Below are 21,283 nucleotides of genomic sequence, written 5' to 3' on the forward strand. Positions count from 1 at the left end.
CCATAATTCCAGACCATACCTTCCTGCCACTAAACTTCATTTGTGAAGTAGCTAGGTAGATTAGGACAAGACTTGTGGGAAGCAGTCACTCTCTTAGAAAGGATAGACCATGTCCAACATACAATGCAAGAACTACATCTGCTAGTTTGCCGCAGGAAAGTTCCCACAACTTACTCGATCATGATAGAGCCCATATCGCCTCTGATCTTTTTTTCATACCCATAGTATTATACTATCATCTTTTGCAACATAATTGTAGTGATCAAAATATAAATTCATTACCACTTGTGTACTAATCAGAGATTAGTGCTCATAATTAATAAAACACATGCATACCATATATGAGTTATGTACCATAGTAGCTACATGATGTGAACTAAAGGTGTCAACACATGGACACCATATTTAAGATGAAAACCCCCCAAACTATGGCTATCACAGGCTGATGACGCCTAAATATTCTCTAAGTAGCAGGTGCTCACATAATCAAATTGCATCCTCCTCGACATTAGACACCTTGATTTGAGACAACAATAGCTACAAATTGATACTATCTTATGAAAATTAACAAAACCTTGGCTAAAGGAGTCAATATTGGAAATATTCCCTAGAGGCAATAATAAAGTGGTTATTATTGTATTTCCTTGTTCCTGATAATCGTTTATTATCCATGCTATAATTGTATTGATTGGAAACTCAAATACATGTGCGGATACATAGATAACACATTGTCCCAGACAACACACTGTCCCTAGTGAGCCTCTATAGGACTAGCCTGTTGATCAAAGATGGTCAAGGTTTCCTGGCCATAGACATGAATTGTCATTCGATAACAGGATCACATCATTGGGAGAATGATGTGATGGACAAGACCCAAACTATGAACGTAGCACATGATCGTATCACTTTATTGCTACTATTTTCTACATATCAAAGTATCTGTTCCTATAACCAGGAAATCATGCAACTCCTGGACACCAGAGGAATGCCTTGTGTGTATCAAACGTCACAACGTAACTGGGTGACTATAAAGGTGCTCTACAGGTGTAACGACCAAGATGCGGTCCTTTCCGATCTGGGGGCGAGGCCCCCGAATAGGAAAGAAGCGCATCTAAGTGTTTTGCAAGCAAGTAAACATAGCACATAATAATAAATAAAGTAGACAATCTGGGGTTCAACTGTCTTCTTATTAATAAAACAGAGTACAACGCAGATACAATCAATGTAGTTCCGGTACGGACTACAAAACAAGGAAAATGCTATGCTACCCGCTGCAGGCCCACGATCACGACCACGGCTCAGACCTCTGGATAGTTCACGTAAAGGCGATCTGTCTCCTCGTCGTACTGCCACGCCAGCTGGGTGCCGTCGGGATCATCTGCCTCTGGGGTACCTGTACCTGCTGGGAGTTTCGGAGGAATCCGTGAATCACGGGGACTCAGCAATCTAAGACCTTGGTGCCAGAACTAGTCATGTTATTGGGTAAGGAAGGGGGTGAAGTGTTTCGGACTGCTGCATCCTAAGGTTGAATTAGTGGCTAGCTTACGCAAAAGAAGAAGTGACAGTGTTCTATACTAACGGTCGTGAATACTTGATCAGAAAGTAATCCTGAACACCTACCTACGGCATTCATAACCCCGCCGTGTTCCCGATCGAGGAGAGATCTCCGAAGGGACAGTCACGGTTACGCACACAATTGGCATATTTTATTAGTTTAATTTTAAGTTTTCTAATACCGGATGTTAACAAAATATTCCAAGTTGCCACATAACCGCGGGCACGGCTTTCCGAAAGATTAAACCCTGCAGGGGTGCTCCAACTAGTCCATCACAAACGAACACAGGCCGCAAAGGCATCCTCTATCACGAAACTCGTGATCTCGTCGGATTCCTTAGAGGAAAACCTCAACTCTGGGGAAAACCAAAATCTCACCGGGATTCCTATACGCAAGATACACCGCTAAGGCAAGACAAGACTAGCAGGACCTCCCGACGTGTCGACGACCCTGATAAGAGCCGTGTATCTCAGTCTCAGGACACGCCGGATGAGTCACACTACAGGTATACCAAACCTCAGGTTGCCCTGTGGTGGCCCCATAGTCTGCCCAGTTTGGACCAACACTCATGAGGAGCACTGGCCCGGGTTGTTGATTAAGAAACCTCGGGGTAGCTATTCCCTATGCAGCTTTTTATTAAGTGATTAGCAAATAGTACCAATGTTGGGTCCTGCCGGACAAGCCTTAACACTACGCGATTTATCAAGGGGGTCCCCATAACAACCCCGAACGTGTTAGGAGCGATCATTATGGAATCAAACACCGGTAACCGGTAACTAAGGCGGCAATAACGGAACAAGACACCCGGCAAAAGGCTAGGCCTCCCGTCATTTACCAAATATATAGATACATTAATTAAATACCAGAAATTAATATAATGATATCAAGCTCATGGCAACTCATGAGTGAAAAACACCTGCAACTAACAATGCTAACATTAGTAGCTGAGCAAGCCTACCTAGCCATGCAAATTGGCTAGGAAAGAGTAAGGTGTTTGGGCTCATGGCATATGAAGAGGCAATATATTTTCAATGGTAGGCAGCGAGCAATATGACGTGGAATCGAAACTAACATAACAAGTCTAGATATGGGATCAAGGTCATGTCATCTTGCCTGTGATATCCTCAGCTTGGAATGGTTCTGGATCGTCCTGCACGTACTCTCCTGACTCCACGTATTCGGTCTCCGCTCCCGGTGCTTCCCAACACAAGAATAACAGCCAATGAACAGCAGCACCACAAAATGCAACAATCACATGATGCATGAGATGGAAGTTGAGCATGCACCACCATTTCTAACACTAGCACAGGCAAGATAAACTACAACAAGTTCCTGACAGAACTTTGCACTAAACTATTTGGACATGCATGGGAATGATATGAACAGATGCATCTCGTGAAAACGGTGCAAAACCATGTAAGGAACTTTGCAAACGGAGCTACGGATCAACGGGAATCAACGAAACACGATATGAAGCCCTACGTGAAAGATTCATCACCACTCACACATTTGGCACCAATCTGGTGTTCCCAGGTTGCCAAGACATATATTAACCCAACATGAATGAAATGGAGCAAGGTAGAACACCCCAACAACAATTGAACACAAACTTTGAACAAAATGGCAAAACTACGCAATCTGCCAGTTTCTGCATCTTAGCTGTTTGTGAGCAACATGCAACATAGCTACAGGTCTTCAAATGTGACAAATAATATATGTGGCTGTTGCAAACCAAGAACACTACAATATCCAGCAAGAATCACAGCAAAAGGAATTAAACTCTAGAAGATACAAGGCCACAAACTTTCCCAAAACCATCAGTTCTCAGGGACTTAGTGAAAATTCCTGCACCTGAGTTTCTATTTCTGTTCTGAAGCTTTTTGACAGCAATCAAAACACAAGCTACTGGACACCAAATGACTTGAAAATTGACAGGAAGCTGCACAAACATACCAGGTTCAAAACACTAGCACTGAACTAAGTCCAGTTCCCACCACAATGACCAGAACAACCTTATCTACAGGGGAAGAAAATGTTTTCAGCATTCCAGACTTAGTGAAATTTTCAGGGTTCAAAAATCTGGAATTTTCCAACCACATGCCCACTTTGTCTAGGCATAGTTTGCACACACAAGTTCCCAAGAGGTTTTTGACACCACTATGGTATTGAGCACAAACCCCTACAACTAACACACCAAGATCCATGCTTTTGGGCTCCATCTATATCATGGAAACAAAGCCCAAACTTTCAACAACATAAAAATGCAAATCCATATGGTATTCTTCTAAGATGACAATACATAGGAGGGTTTCATGTGCACAATGACAAAGTGACATGGGGGTTTGAACCCCATGTTTGTGTCATACACACCAACAACCCCAACACACATGAGCCAGCCCCACACACACAATATGCCCTCTCTCATATGAAACATGAGGAGGTGCACCACTTGTAAAGGTGGGGAGGTCCACACCACCCACATATCTAGCATGACACAAATCTAGTCCTACTAGAACTAGTTAGAGCATACAATAGCTACACTCCCTAAATGAATCCGACAACACCACACACTACCACTCATGAGCACATCAATGCTCTTCATGCCTTGCCATGGGTGAGGCTCTCACACACATATCTATACTAGAGCTACCACAAGCTAATGCACGCACATCACAATCTACTAGCCCCACATGGTGCAAGAGCCCACTCCAAGCACAAGGGAAACACACTCACATGCACATCTCTCACCAGCACAACCACACACACTACATCACCTAGCACATCTATAACAGCAAGGAAAAAAAATCATAATTCCATGGCCACCTTTGGTAGGCACAAGATCAGCAATAGTAAGAAGGGGGTTTTAAAAAAAATGTAGCAGAAGAAAAAAAAACAAGGACAGAACACAATAGCAAGAGGGGTCAGGATTTGAACCCTGAACCTCCTGATGCTCTCTACTGCACCCATCCACTCTGCTATGCCCCTGGGGCTCGATAGAGAAGGACCCAAACAGAGGTTAAACTCTGTTGTGCTGCCCTACTGCAAATCAGAAAGGAAAACAAGCAAGATAAAAAGGGGGTGCAACGCATGGGGTTCGAACCCTACACCTGACGATAACACAAACACCATCTACCACTGCGCTGCTGTTACTGATGTTAACAGGAGAAGGAAAAAAGGACAAGGTAATCTACCAGCAACATAAATCGAGACAAAATATCAAAAGGGCGCCGAGGGGGACTCGAACCCTGGACCTCTCATCAGGCGCAAGCATATGACAGAGAGATACTACCATCAGGCTACGATGTCATTACTGACAGAGGGGGGATACACACGAAGGTAAAGCTACAGAAACCGGCTCCTGTCTACAGCGAGAATAAACAGCGACAGAGAACTGCCAGCTACGCGCTTGCCGGCGTTGCTAAGCTGCGCTGCCGGCAACGAGGGGGGCCCTCTTACCACGGGGCTACTGCCGAGAGGGGGGAGGAAGCCCTCCTCCTACTACCACGAGACTACCTATGAACTGCACTAGCAGGATCCCAAGAAAGCTTCGGGCTTGGGTTCCCATGGCAGCAACTCCCGTCAGAGAAGGAAGCGCTCGTCCTCCTGACGAAGCGGACCCTCGCGCTGGGTGGAGGCGCTGCTCCTGCTACCTCTCCCTACCAGCAGCAAGGCCCACCACATCACTACGCCACCCTCGCCCGCTAACCATGCGACGAACAGCAGCAGAGAAGGACCGACGCTCCTAGTGCAGACCATGACCGAACCGCGGAGGAGGAGGCAAGGGCGGAGAACCTCACCTTGGGGAGAAGAGGGGGCGCCGTACGGGGAGGAGGAGCGCCGGAGAGGAAGAAGACGGGCCGACGAAGTCGTTCCGCCGAAGACCGAAGAAGAGGACGTAGTTCGCCCGGTTCGCCCCGTTGACGAGGACGAGCTCGACGGGAGGGTCGCTCCCCGGGGCTCCTAACGCCGGGAATGGGACGCGGGGAGCCGCCCCGAGCCCCCGGACATGGCGGCCGGGCCGCCCGACGACGCCCGCGGAAGACACCCGCGACTCTCTCCCTCTGCACCCTCTGCTTTCTTACCTGACAGAGAAGAAGGAAGAGAGATGGGAACGAGATGGGTTTGGGAGAGGTGGCGGCGGCGGCTGAGGGGAGGAGAGGAACCCTAGGCTTCGGGCACGGACGCCAACGCATCTTATAGGGGGCCCTCGACGTGCTGCTCACGGCGCCGTCAGCTCTCTCTCTCTCTCACACATGCTGACGGAAAGCAGACAGACAGGGGAGGAGGAGGACGCCGTGAAGAAAGAATGGAGAGGAGAGGCCGCGCGTGGGCTCTCTCTGGAGGGAGCAGATGGGCCAGGAGGGAGGAAAGAGGCCCAAGCTGCCCAGGAGGAAGGAAAAAAATATTGGGGAGGGGATTCCTATTTAGTATTTAAACACACTCAAGAAAATAACCCACAAAATTATCTACTGTGGAAAAAATCAAAAGGAAAATCCTGCTGGACTTAAGGAATAATAGCCCAATAGGGAAAAATAGGAATGCAACATTTGGAGATGTTCGAAATAAATGCAAAACAGTAATTAACCTACTGTTTTGTATTTATTTGCACCACCAAAATCAAAGAATCAAATCAGAAAAAGTGCACCCCCTCATAAGCACATTTTCCCCAACCACTAGACATTTTAGAATCATCTTTGGGAAGAAGGAATTTTGACAAGAATAAAAATAGGAGGGAAAAGGAGTTTAAAAGGCAAGAGCTTAAAAGACTAGCACTCACTCTTGCATCACACACCATTATCACATGCTCACAAGGTAGTGCAAAACCACCACTTAATCCTAGCAAGATCACATGCACTCACAACACCACAACACTACTCCTATTAAACTCAAATGCAACATGATCATGGCATGCAATCATAAGTATGGCAAGGAATGATATGTAACTCATGCATGCAAGGGAAGTAAGCACTAGGGAACACACATGAATTCAAAGCACGAAAGATATCCTCAAGATCTCTGACAAGGTGGCCCCACATGGAAGGTTACAAGAAAGGAAAGTCTACACTTGGGGCATTACAAACTCTCCCACACTGCAAAGAAGATCTCGACCCCGAGATCTAAGACTGAAAGAATTCGGGAAATTCGGAACGGAGGTGATCCTCGCGTTCCCACGTAGCCTCTTTATCGGAATGGTGTGACCACTGCACTTTGAGAAACTTGACAGACTTGTTACGGGTCTTGCGCTCAGTCGCCTCGAGAACCGCAACTGGATGCTCGCGATAAGAGAGGTCAGGCTGGAGATCGATATCTTGAAGATGCACAGTGCGCTCGGGGTTCTTGAAACACCTCCGAAGCTGAGAAACATGGAACACATCATGGACATTTGCAAAGGTTGACGGAAGCTCGAGCTGGTACGCCAGGTCACCCCTCTTGCCAACCACTCTGAACGGACCAACGAAACAAGGCGCGAGCTTGCCCTTGATGCCAAAATGATGCATACCCTTCATAGGCAACACCTTGAGGTAGACAAAATCATCAAGCTCATACGACATGTCACGGTGCTTGCTATCGTAATAGCTCTTCTGCCGGGACTGCGCTGCTCTGAGGTTGTCGCGAATGATCCGACAAATCTCCTCAGCTTCTTCTATCATATCATTGCCAAGGATCTGACGCTCGCCTGTCTGGGACCAGTTGAGCGGAGTACGGCACTTCCTGCCATAGAGAATCTCAAACGGAGCCTTGCCAGAGCTAGCTTGATAACTGTTGTTATACGAGAACTCCGCGAAAGGCAGACAATCCTCCCACTTCATGCCAAACGAGATAACGCAGGCCCTCAGCATGTCCTCAAGAACTTGATTCACTCTCTCCACTTGACCACTAGTCTGAGGATGGAACGCTGTGCTGAAGCGGATCTTCGTGCCCATAGCAGACTGAAAAGAGTCCCAGAACTTGGAAGTGAAGATACTCCCACGATCTGATGAGATCATCATGGGTACACCGTGCAACGAGACAATCCTCGAGGTGTACAACTCTGCCAGCTGAGCTGCTGAAATGGACTCCTTGACTGGAAGGAAATGCGCCACTTTACTCAATTTGTCGATGACGACGAAGATAGCATCATTGCCCTTCTTGGACTTCGGAAACCCTGTAACGAAGTCCATCTCAATGTGATCGAACTTCCACTCGGGAATCGGCAAAGGCTGCAAGAGGCCCACTGGTCTTTGATGTTCTGCTTTCACCCTTCGACATACATCACATTCATTGACGAACTGTGCAATATCTCGCTTCATACGGGTCCACCAGAACGACTGCTTCAAGTCATGGTACATCTTAGAACTTCCCGGATGAATAGAAAGCAGAGAATTATGAGCTTCTTCCATGATCACCTTCCTGAGATCACCTTTCGGGACGACAAGGCGGTCCTCGAAAAACAAAGTGTCCCTGGCATCCACAGTGAAACACTTATACTTGGGAAGACTCTTTTCCACACCAATCTTGACCTTCTTCACCATAGTATCAAGTAGCTGAGCTTCTCTGACCTGATCTTCCAAGGTAGGAGAGATCTGAAGGTTCGCAAGAAAACCCTGAGGAACCAGCTGAAGATTGAGCTTCCTGAAAGACTCAGAAAGACCCGGTTGGAGAGGTTGCAGAATCAGACTGTTGCAATATGCCTTCCTGCTCAATGCATCTGCCACAACATTTGCCTTGCCTGGCGTGTACTCAACACTCGGATTAAAATCCTGGAGCATTTCCACCCAACGTGTTTGCCGAAGATTCAAGTTAGGCTGAGTGAATATATACTTGAGGCTCTTGTGATCGGTGAACACTTCAACCTTACGTTCCAACAAGAGATGTCTCCAAGTCATCAGGGCGTGCACAACAGCTGCTAGCTCGAGATCGTGCACAGGATAGTTCTTCTCCGCAGGCTTCAGCTGCCTGGAGGTATAAGCAACCACCTTCCTATCTTGCATCAAGACTGCACCAAAACCCTGAAGAGAAGCATCGCAAAAGACCTGGTACGGCTTGGAATCGTCCGGAGGCGCCAATACCGGAGTGGAGGGAAGCTTCTCTTTGAGTGTATCAAAAGCCAGTTGACACTCTGGAGACCACACATACTTGACACCCTTCTGAAGAAGACTAGAGAGCGGCTTGGCGATTTTGGAGAAGTTCTCAACGAATCTTCTGCAATATCCGGCAAGACCGAGAAAGCTTCGAAGCTGCTTCACATTCTGCGGAGGTTCCCATTCAACAATGGCCTGAACCTTGGACGGATCAACCTTAATGCCCTCGGCAGAGATAATATGCCCAAGATACACCACTTCTTTCAGCCAGAACTCGCACTTGGAAAACTTGGCATACAACTTGTATTCTCTCAGTTTATCAAGCACCAACCTGAGATGTTTCTCATGTTCTTCCTCATCCTCAGAAAAGACCAGAATGTCATCGAGATAGAGCAAGACAAACTCATTCTTGAATGGCGAGAAAATATAGTTCATCAATCGGCAAAAAGTCGGGGGAGCATTAGCCAGACCAAAAGACATGACCGTATACTCATATGAGCCAAAACTGGTCCTGAAAGCCGTCTTTGGAATGTCTTCCTCACGAATGCGAATCTGATGATAGCCCATTCTGAGATCAAGCTTGGAGAATACTTTAGCACCTTTCAACTGCTCGAACAACTCATTTATGTTCGGAAGCGGATATTTGTTCTTGATTGTCTTCTTGTTCAATGGGCGGTAATCGACACACAGTCGTTCCGTGCCATCCTTCTTCTTGACAAACAGAACACCACATCCCCACGGAGACGAGCTTGGTCTGATCAAACCCAAACGCTCCTGCTCATCGAGTTGCCTCTTGAGTTCCTTCAACTCCTCTGGACCCAGCTTGTACGGCCGCTTGCACACTGGCTCTGTGCCTGGCTCAAGCTCAATGACGAACTCCACTTCACGGTGCGGAGGCATCCCTGGCAACTCTTCAGGAAACACATCCTGATATTCGCAGACTACTGGAACTTGCTCAATGGGATTGATCTCACCCTTTTCATTCAAGGAGAACAAGCGGACTGTGTCATCGCGCGCCGCGAATATAATCACATCCTCCGAAGAGTGGGTCAGCTTCACTTCTTTAGCTTCACAATCAATTGATGCTTTGTTCATGGCCAACCAGTCCATACCAAGGATCAAATCAATGTCGGACTTTCCCAAGACATACGAAGAGGCCAGAAAAGCATAATTGTCCATTTTGATAGAAACATCCGGAGCAAACCAACGAGAACTCATAAGCATGCCCGGAGAAACAATATCGAAAGACCTGGCCAACTCTTGAAGATGGATATCATGCTTTGCCGCAAACGGATAAGACAAGAAAGAATGCGATGCACCAGAATCCAACAAGACTTTAGCAGGAAAATCATTGACTAAGAGATTACCCATGATCACATCCGAAGAATTTTCTGCCTCAGCTGCATTCACCATGTTGACTCGAGCTGATCTGGGGTTGAACTTCACAAGAGCCTTGCTAGGAGGTTTGCCTGGAGGAGGAGGCGGCAGACGGAGCTGAGAAGTGCATTTGTTGGCATAGTGACCCTTCTGCCCACATTTGTGACAAGTGACATCTGCTGGCTGCCGGAACTGAATCTGAGGAGGCCCTTGCTTCTGCTGCTGATATCTCTGCTGGAATCCAGGGTTGGGTGGGCGGGAAGAACCACGTCCACCAGAGTGCTTCGGCTGCTGAGAGTGCCGAGGAGGAGGAGGAGAAACCCAAAACCTCTGTTGCTTCTGAACCACCTGAGTCGAGGAAGAGCTGGAATCTCTGAAACGTTTCTTGGAGTTCTCCACCCTGAGCAAGGCTGCCTCTGCTCTGAGAGCTAAGTTATAGAATTTGTCAAACTCCTCAGGATCGTGCAAAGCGAGTGCTAACTGCAAATCCTCCTTCAAGCCACCCCTGAACTTGTATATCTTGCTCTTCTGATCCGGAACATCTTGCAATGCGTACCGGGCGAGCTCGTGGAACTCAACATTGTACTTGTACACAGAATTGCTGCCCTGCTTCAAGCGCCTGAACTTCTCACGCATCTCCTCAACAAAACTGGAAGGAATGTAGTGGGACCTGAAGTCACGACAGAACTCGTCCCAAGACATCACCCTGCCACCTCTGGAGTCCTTAAGCTGCTGCCACCAAATAGAAGCCTGCCCCTTCAACTGGAATGTTGCAAACTTGACATAATCCTCTGGACGCACATTGCTACACTCGAAATGCTTGTTCATATCACGGATCCAATCTTCCGCGTCAAACGGCTGGTCACAAGAAGTGAACGTCCTAGGCTGGTTTGACCGGAACTGACTCAGACTGGCGAAGTGATTGCCACCCTGCTAGAAATTGCCTTGTTGATGATTGGCTCTCTCCTGGATCAACTGCAACAGCATCTGAGTATTTGCATTGGTAGCTGCCATCATCGCCTGCCAGGCCTCTGCAGGAGGAGGCGGCGGCGGTGGCGGAGGAGGAGGTGGAGGAGGAATATCCTCAAGCGCTGGGGTCTGACGAGTTGGTGGAGCCATCCTGAAGACGGACAGCATATTAGTCCATAGAATATTTGAAGATAAGCTAAATCAAAAGACAGAATATCTGAATAGAACTTAGCATTGCACTCGAACAACATAGCCAGAGTGCATTCTCAAAGTAACAGACGACAAAATTCCGATAAGGGGCCACAGCAAACAAATGTGAGCTAGAACTGCTCAGAACAAACATATGATCGAGATTTCCCAAACCTCAATCAAGCGTCTGTAGGAAGATAGTCCTATAAGATACTACCAGATATTCCACCTATGAATTCCCGAAATAACTGGTCATGCAATCAGGCACCCGGATACAAGGAGTATTTCACACAACTCCTAATCTAAACCATCACATGTATCACATCCTTCAACACACAACCAACATCTCGGACCTTCGCTTACAACAGATCCTCGTGATCACAACGATACCAAGTGTGGTAGTACCCCCGAACAATCTACACCAGTACTGGGGACGTTGGGGTTATCTCACCACTACCCGTATTGAAACAATAACGAACACCCTCCGTTCTTAGGTGCTCAGAAATCTGAATGATGGCGATGTGCGCGATAATCCCTGGAGCTCAACTCCCCTGATACTTAGAGCAGATAGGAGGCACCAGGACACGATTCCGTCACATCGAAATCATATAGATTTCGCAAACACCGCGTGATCCTAAAAAAATTTTGAGCGGGAAAAGGAGTAGAGTTAAAGATTTCCTAAGACGGAAGCCTCACCAGAGCAAGGAAGAGGAGAAAAATGAAACCTACTCTCCGATATAACTAAGACTCAAAACATTTACTAGACTCGACTCGGCCAAATACGATCACACAAGGCTCCTATGGTCGTAAGGCTCTGATTACCAACTTGTAACGACCAAGATGCGGTCCTTTCCGATCTGGGGGCGAGGCCCCCGAATAGGAAAGAAGCGCATCTAAGTGTTTTGCAAGCAAGTAAACATAGCACATAATAATAAATAAAGTAGACAATCTGGGGTTCAACTGTCTTCTTATTAATAAAACAGAGTACAACGCAGATACAATCAATCTAGTTCCGGTACGGACTACAAAACAAGGAAAATGCTATGCTACCCGCTGCAGGCCCACGATCACGACCACGGCTCAGACCTCTGGATAGTTCACGTAAAGGCGATCTGTCTCCTCGTCGTACTGCCACGCCAGCTGGGTGCCGTCGGGATCATCTGCCTCTGGGGTACCTGTACCTGCTGGGAGTTTCGGAGGAATCCGTGAGTCACGGGGACTCAGCAATCTAAGACCTTGGTGCCAGAACTAGTCATGTTATTGGGTAAGGAAGGGGGTGAAGTGTTTCGGACTGCTGCATCCTAAGGTTGAATTAGTGGCTAGCTTACGCAAAAGAAGAAGTGACAGTGTTCTATACTAACGGTCGTGAATACTTGATCAGAAAGTAATCCTGAACACCTACCTACGGCATTCATAACCCCGCCGTGTTCCCGATCGAGGAGAGATCTCCGAAGGGACAGTCACGGTTACGCACACAGTTGGCATATTTTATTAGTTTAATTTTAAGTTTTCTAATACCGGATGTTAACAAAATATTCCAAGTTGCCACATAACCGCGGGCACGGCTTTCCGAAAGATTAAACCCTGCAGGGGTGCTCCAACTAGTCCATCACAAACGAACACAGGCCGCAAAGGCATCCTCTATCACGAAACTCGTGATCTCGTCGGATTCCTTAGAGGAAAACCTCAACTCTGGGGAAAACCAAAATCTCACCGGGATTCCTATACGCAAGATACACTGCTAAGGCAAGACAAGACTAGCAGGACCTCCCGACGTGTCGACGACCCTGATAAGAGCCGCGTATCTCAGTCTCAGGACACGCCGGATGAGTCACACTACAGGTATACCAAACCTCAGGTTGCCCTGTGGTGGCCCCATAGTCTGCCCAGTTTGGACCAACACTCATGAGGAGCACTGGCCCGGGTTGTTGATTAAGAAACCTCGGCGTAGCTATTCCCTATGCAGCTTTTTATTAAGTGATTAGCAAATAGTACCAATGTTGGGTCCTGCCGGACAAGCCTTAACACTACGCGATTTATCAAGGGGGTCCCCATAACAACCCCGACCGTGTTAGGAGCGATCATTATGGAATCAAACACCGGTAACCGGTAACTAAGGCGGCAATAACGGAACAAGACACCCGGCAAAAGGCTAGGCCTCCCGTCATTTACCAAATATATAGATACATTAATTAAATACCAGAAATTAATATAATGATATCAAGCTCATGGCAACTCATGAGTGAAAAACACCTGCAACTAACAATGCTAACATTAGTAGCTGAGCAAGCCTACCTAGCCATGCAAATTGGCTAGGAAAGAGTAAGGTGTTTGGGCTCATGGCATATGAAGAGGCAATATATTTTCAATGGTAGGCAGCGAGCAATATGATGTGGAATCGAAACTAACATAACAAGTCTAGATATGGGATCAAGGTCATGTCATCTTGCCTGTGATATCCTCAGCTTGGAATGGTTCTGGATCGTCCTGCACGTACTCTCCTGACTCCACGTATTCGGTCTCCGCTCCCGGTGCTTCCCAACACAAGAATAACATCCAATGAACAGCAGCACCACAAAATGCAACAATCACATGATGCATGAGATGGAAGTTGAGCATGCACCACCATTTCTAACACTAGCACAGGCAAGATAAACTACAACAAGTTCCTGACAGAACTTTGCACTAAACTATTTGGACATGCATGGGAATTATATGAACAGATGCATCTCGTGAAAACGGTGCAAAACCATGTAAGGAACTTTGCAAACGGAGCTACGGATCAACGGGAATCAACGAAACACGATATGAAGCCCTACGTGAAAGATTCATCACCACTCACACATTTGGCACCAATCTGGTGTTCCCAGGTTGCCAAGACATATATTAACCCAACATGAATGAAATGGAGCAAGGTAGAACACCCCAACAACAATTGAACACAAACTTTGAACAAAATGGCAAAACTACGCAATCTGCCAGTTTCTGCATCTTAGCTGTTTGTGAGCAACATGCAACATAGCTACATGTCTTCAAATGTGACAAATAATATATGTGGCTGTTGCCAAACAAGAACACTACAATATCCAGCAAGAATCACAGCAAAAGGAATTAAACTCTAGAAGATACAAGGCCACAAACTTTCCCAAAACCATCAGTTCTCAGGGACTTAGTGAAAATTCCTGCACCTGACTTTCTATTTCTGTTCTGAAGCTTTTTGACAGCAATCAAAACACAAGCTACTGGACACCAAATGACTTGAAAATTGACAGGAAGCTGCACAAACATACCAGGTTCAAAACACTAGCACTGAACTAAGTCCAGTTCCCACCACAATGACCAGAACAACCTTATCTACCGGGGAAGAAAATGTTTTCAGCATTCCAGACTTAGTGAAATTTTCCGGGTTCAAAAATCTGGAATTTTCCAACCACATGCCCACTTTGTCTAGGCATAGTTTGCACACACAAGTTCCCAAGAGGTTTTTGACACCACTATGGTATTGAGCACAAACCCCTACAACTAACACACCAAGATCCATGCTTTTGGGCTCCATCTATATCATGGAAACAAAGCCCAAACTTTCAACAACATAAAAATGCAAATCCATATGGTATTCTTCTAAGATGACAATACATAGGAGGGTTTCATGTGCACAATGAAAAAGTGACATGGGGGTTTGAACCCCATGTTTGTGTCATACACACCAACAACCCCAACACACATGAGCCAACCCCACACACACAATATGCCCTCTCTCATATGAAACATGAGGAGGTGCACCACTTGTAAAGGTGGGGAGGTCCACACCACCCACATATCTAGCATGACACAAATCTAGTCCTACTAGAACTAGTTAGAGCATACAATAGCTACACTCCCTAAATGAATCCGACAACACCACACACTACCACTCATGAGCACATCAATGCTCTTCATGCCTTGCCATGGGTGAGGCTCTCACACACATATCTATACTAGAGCTACCACAAGCTAATGCACACACATCACAATCTACTAGCCCCACATGGTTCAAGAGCCCACTCCAAGCACAAGGGAAACACACTCACATGCACATCTCTCACAAGCACAACCACACACACTACATCACCTAGCACATCTATAACAGCAAGGAAAAAAAACATAATTCCATGGCCACCTTTGGTAGGCACAACATCAGCAATAGTAAGAAGGGGGTTTTAAAAAAAATGTAGCAGAAGAAAAAAAAACAAGGACAGAACACAATAGCAAGAGGGGTCAGGATTTGAACCCTGAACCTCCTGATGCTCTCTACTGCACCCATCCACTCTGCTATGCCCCTGGGGCTCGATAGAGAAGGACCCAAACAGAGGTTAAACTCTGTTGTGCTGCCCTACTGCAAATCAGAAAGGAAAACAAGCAAGATAAAAAGGGGGTGCAACGCATGGGGTTCGAACCCTGCACCTGACGATAACACAAACACCATCTACCACTGCGCTGCTGTTACTGATGTTAACAGGAGAAGGAAAAAAGGACAAGGTAATCTACCAGCAACATAAATCGAGACAAAATATCAAAAGGGCGCCGAGGGGGACTCGAACCCTGGACCTCTCATCAGGCGCAAGCATATGACAGAGAGATACTACCATCAGGCTACGATGTCATTACTGACAGAGGGGGGATACACACGAAGGTAAAGCTACAGAAACCGGCTCCTGTCTACAGCGAGAATAAACAGCGACAGAGAACTGCCAGCTACGCGCTTGCCGGCGTTGCTAAGCTGCGCTGCCGGCAACGAGGGGGGCCCTCTTACCACGGGGCTACTGCCGAGAGGGGGGAGGAAGCCCTCCTCCTACTACCACGAGACTACCTATGAACTGCACTAGCAGGATCCCAAGAAAGCTTCGGGCTTGGGTTCCCATGGCAGCAACTCCTGTCAGAGAAGGAAGCGCTCGTCCTCCTGACGAAGCGGACCCTCGCGCTGGGTGGAGGCGCTGCTCCTGCTACCTCTCCCTACCAGCAGCAAGGCCCACCACATCACTACGCCACCCTCGCCCGCTAACCATGCGACGAACAGCAGCAGAGAAGGACCGACGCTCCTAGTGCAGACCATGACCGAACCGCGGAGGAGGAGGCAAGGGCGGAGAACCTCACCTTGGGGAGAAGAGGGGGCGCCGTACGGGGAGGAGGAGCGCCGGAGAGGAAGAAGACGGGCCGACGAAGTCGTTCCGCCGAAGACCGAAGAAGAGGACGTAGTTCGCCCGGTTCGCCCCGTTGACGAGGACGAGCTCGACGGGAGGGTCGCTCCCCGGGGCTCCTAACGCCGGGAATGGGACGCGGGGAGCCGCCCCGAGCCCCCGGACATGGCGGCCGGGCCGCCCGACGACGCCCGCGGAAGACACCCGCGACTCTCTCCCTCTGCACCCTCTGCTTTCTTACCTGACAGAGAAGAAGGAAGAGAGATGGGAACGAGATGGGTTTGGGAGAGGTGGCGGCGGCGGCTGAGGGGAGGAGAGGAACCCTAGGCTTCTGGCACGGACGCCAAGGCATCTTATAGGGGGCCCTCGACGTGCTGCTCACGGCGCCGTCAGCTCTCTCTCTCTCACACATGCTGACGGAAAGCAGACAGACAGGGGAGGAGGAGGACGCCGTGAAGAAAGAATGGAGAGGAGAGGCCGCACGTGGGCTCTCTCTGGAGGGAGCAGATGGGCCAGGAGGGAGGAAAGAGGCCCAAGCTGCCCAGGAGGAAGGAAAAAAATATTGGGGAGGGGATTCCTATTTAGTATTTAAACACACTCAAGAAAATAACCCACAAAATTATCTACTGTGGCAAAAATCAAAAGGAAAATCCTGCTGGACTTAAGGAATAATAGCCCAATAGGGAAAAATAGGAATGCAACATTTGGAGATGTTCGAAATAAATGCAAAACAGTAATTAACCTACTGTTTTGTATTTATTTGCACCACCAAAATCAAAGAATCAAATCAGAAAAATTGCACCCCCTCATAAGCACATTTTCCCCAACCACTAGACATTTTAGAATCATCTTTGGGAAGAAGGAATTTTGACAAGAATAAAAATAGGAGGGAAAAGGAGTTTAAAAGGCAAGAGCTTAAAAGACTAGCACTCACTCTTGCATCACACACCATTATCACATGCTCACAAGGTAGTGCAAAACCACCACTTAATCCTAGCAAGATCACATGCACTCACAACACCACAACACTACTCCTATTAAACTCAAATGCAACATGATCATGGCATGCAATCATAAGTATGGCAAGGAATGATATGTAACTCATGCATGCAAGGGAAGTAAGCACTAGGGAACACACATGAATTCAAAGCACGAAAGATATCCTCAAGATCTCTGACAAGGTGGCCCCACATGGAAGGTTACAAGAAAGGAAAGTCTACACTTGGGGCATTACAACAGGTATCTTCGACGGGTCTGTTTGGTTGGCATGGACCGAGACTGGGAATCGTCACTTTCTATGACAGAGAGGTATCTCGAGGGCCCACTAGGTAATACAACATCACAAGAAATTTGCCAGCAATGTGATTAATGAGTTTCTCTCGGGATCTTGTATTAGGGAATGAGTAAAGAGACTTGTCGATAACGAGATTGAACTAGGTATGCAAATACCCACGTTCGTACTCGAGCAAGTAACATAACGATGGACAAAGGGACAACATATGGTATTAACTGAATCCTTGACATAGAGGTTCAACCGATAAAGATCTTCGTAGAATATGTAGGAAACAATATGGGCATCCAGGTCTCGCTATTTCTTATTGACCGAAGAATCTCTCGGTCATGTTTGCATAGTTCTCGAACCCGCAGGGTTCGCACACTTAAGGTTCGGTGACATTTCGATATTGTTGTGTTATGTGGTTTGGTGATCGAAGGTTCTTCGGAGTCCCGAATGAGACCCCAGACATCACGAGGATCTCTAGAATGGTCTGAGGTAAAGATTTATATATAGGAAAGTGGTATTCGGGTTTCGGAATAATTTCACGGATTTCCGGTATTGTACCGGGAGTTACGAAAGGGTTTTGAGGGTCCATCGGGAGGGGCCCACCAACCCCGAGGGGCCACATGGGCCTAGGAGGTGGCGCACTAGCCCCTCGTGGGCTTAGGCAACCGACCCCATGAGGCCCATGCGCCAAGACTTGGTGGAGGAGGTGGAGGAGGATTCCTCCCAAGGGTGTCCACCTCCCTTGTGGGAGGTGGACTCCTTCCCCACTTCGGCCGAACCCTCCTCCTTGGAGGAGGGGCCAAGGCCAACCCTACATGCCCATTCCTCCTATATATAGTGGAGGTTTTAAGGGCAGCCAACACGTGAAAAGGCCACATGCTGCCCTCTTCTCCATGGATCGTCTTCTTCCTCTAGATTAGTTCGGTGGAGCTCGGTGAAGCCCTACCGGATTAGTTCATCACCATCGCCACCACACCGTTGTGCTGCCGGAGAACTCATCTAACTCTCCACCCTCGCTTGCTGGATCAAGGAGGTGGAGATCGTCATCGAGATGTACGTGTGCTGAATGCGGAGGTGCCTTCCGTTCGTCACTAGATTGTGATTGGATCGCGGGACGGCTTCGATTTGGATTGCAAAGGCGTTCGAATATATCAACCGCGTTTCTTAATGCTTTCTGCTTAGAAATCTACAACGGTATATGGATCCGATCTCTCCTCTCATATATGGTCATCACCATAGATAGATCTTTTATGTGCGTAGGAAATTTTTTGTTTCCCATGCAATGTTCCACAATAGGGGCATCATGAGGTAGGTCTATGCATAGATGACATCTCGAGTAGAACACAAAGGAGATTGTGGGTGTTGATATTCGTATTGCTTCCCTCCTTAGTATTATCTTAGTTCAATTGTATTGTGGGATGAAGCGGCCCGGACCAACCTTACTCGTCCATGTAAGAGAGACCGATTCCATCGACTAACATGCAACTTGTTGCATAAAGATGGATGGCGGGTGTGTGTCTCTCCTACTTTAGTTGAATCGGATTCGAGAAAGGTGGTCCTTGTAGAAGGTTAAAATAGCAACCTTCATATCATCGTTGTGGTCTTGCGTAGGTAAGAAGTGTTCTTGCTAGATACCCATAGAAGCCACGTAAAACATGCAACACCAAATTAGAGGACGTCTAACTTGGTTTTGCAGGGTATGTTGTGATATGATATCACCAAAGACATGATGATATATAGTTGATGTATGAGATGATCATGTTGTAATAGTTAATATCAACTCGCATGTCGATGCTACGGAAACCGGAAGGAGCCATAGGGTTGTCTCTGATTATTGTATGACTTGCGTGTCAATCATTAAGCACTATGGTTAGCGCGACAACCTTGACGGGAACACGATGATGGAGATCATGATAATGGAGATAATGGTGTTGCATTGGTGACGACGGAGATCATGTCGTGCTTTGGAGGTGGAGATCAAAAGCACAAGATCATGGCCATATCATGTCACTTGTGATTTGCATGTGATGTTAATCCTTTTTATGCACCTTGTTTTTCTTAGGACGACGGTAGCATTATAAGGTGATCCCTTGATAACCCACAAATTATAGGGGATCAATTGTTGCCTTTCTCGATAAGTAAGAGTGTCGAATCCAACGAGGAGCTAAAGGTAGGACAAATATTCCCTCAAGTTCTATCGACCACCGATACAACTCTACGCACACTTTACGTTCGCTTTACCTAGAACAAGTATGAAACTAGAAGTACTTTGTAGGTGTGATAGGATAGGTTTGCAAGATCATAAAGAACATGTAAATAAAAACTAGGGGTTGTTTAGATAAAGAAACAATTACGTTAGTTTAACTAGTGTGGACAAGTGGTGGTAGGAGTTGCGGAATTGTCCCTAAGCAATTGACTATGTTACTAGACCGATAGCAAGTTTTATGTGGGAGAGGCCACTGCTAGCATGTCATCCCTTACTTGGAATTATATGCACTTATGATTGGAACTATTAGCAAGCAACCGCAGCTACTAACGTTCATTAAGGTAAAACCCAACCATAGCAATAAGATATATTGGTCCCCCTTCAATCCTGTATGCATCAATTTCTATTTTAGGCTGAAGCTTCTGTCACCCTTGCCCTCCAATACATAGTCCTATAAACATACTACTAACCCTATGGTGTGATCCATGCGCGCGCTCATATGATGGGCACCAAAGGACAACAACATAATCACAAGAAAATTAAACCAATCATAGCAATTTGATACGTCCATTTTGCTTCATGCTTTTATGTTGATATTTGTCGCTTTATGGGCAGTTATTACACTTCACGGTACAATACTTATGCCTTTTCTCTCTTATTTTATAAGGTTTACATGAAGAGGGAGAATGCCGACAGCTGAACTCTGGTCTGAAGAAGGAGCAAGTTTGAGATACCTATTCTGCGCAACTCCAAAAGCCGTGAAAATCAACGAGGAATTATTTTGGAATTTATAAAAAATACTGGACGGAAGAAGTACTAGAGGGGAGCCACCAGGAGGCCACAAGCCTGCCAGGCGCGGCCTACCCCCCTGGCCGCTCCTAGGTGGCTTGTGGGCCCCTGTTGCCCCTATGGCTCCCATCTTTTGCTATAAGGAGGGTTTCGTTCAGAAAAAATCAGGAGCAGGCTTTCGGGAGGAGTCGCCGCAGCCACGAGGCGGAACTTAAGCTGAACCAATCTAGAGCTCCGGCAGGGTTGTCCGGCCGGGGAAACTTCCCTCCCGGAGGGGGAAATCATCGCCATCGTCATCACCAACACTCCTCTCATCGGAGGGGACTCAGCACCATCAACATTTTCATCAGCACCATCTCATCTCCAAACCCTAGTTCATCTCTTGTAACCAATCTCCGTCTCACGACTCCGATTGGTACTTGTAAGGTTGCTAGTAGTGTTAATTACTCTTTGTAGTTGATGCTAGTTGGATTACTCGGTGGAAGATTATATGTTCAGATCCTCAATGTTATTCAATACCTCTCTGGTCATGAACATAATTATGCTTTGTGAGTAGTCACTTTTGTTCCTGAGGACATGGGATAAGTCTTGCCAGAAGTAGTCATGTGAATTTGGTATTCGTTCGATATTTTGATGCGTTGTATGTTGTCTCTCCTCTAGTGGTGTTATGTGAACGTC

Source organism: Hordeum vulgare, chromosome 3H (genome assembly GCF_904849725.1).
Source record: "Hordeum vulgare subsp. vulgare chromosome 3H, MorexV3_pseudomolecules_assembly, whole genome shotgun sequence".
Taxonomy (NCBI): domain Eukaryota; kingdom Viridiplantae; phylum Streptophyta; class Magnoliopsida; order Poales; family Poaceae; genus Hordeum; species Hordeum vulgare.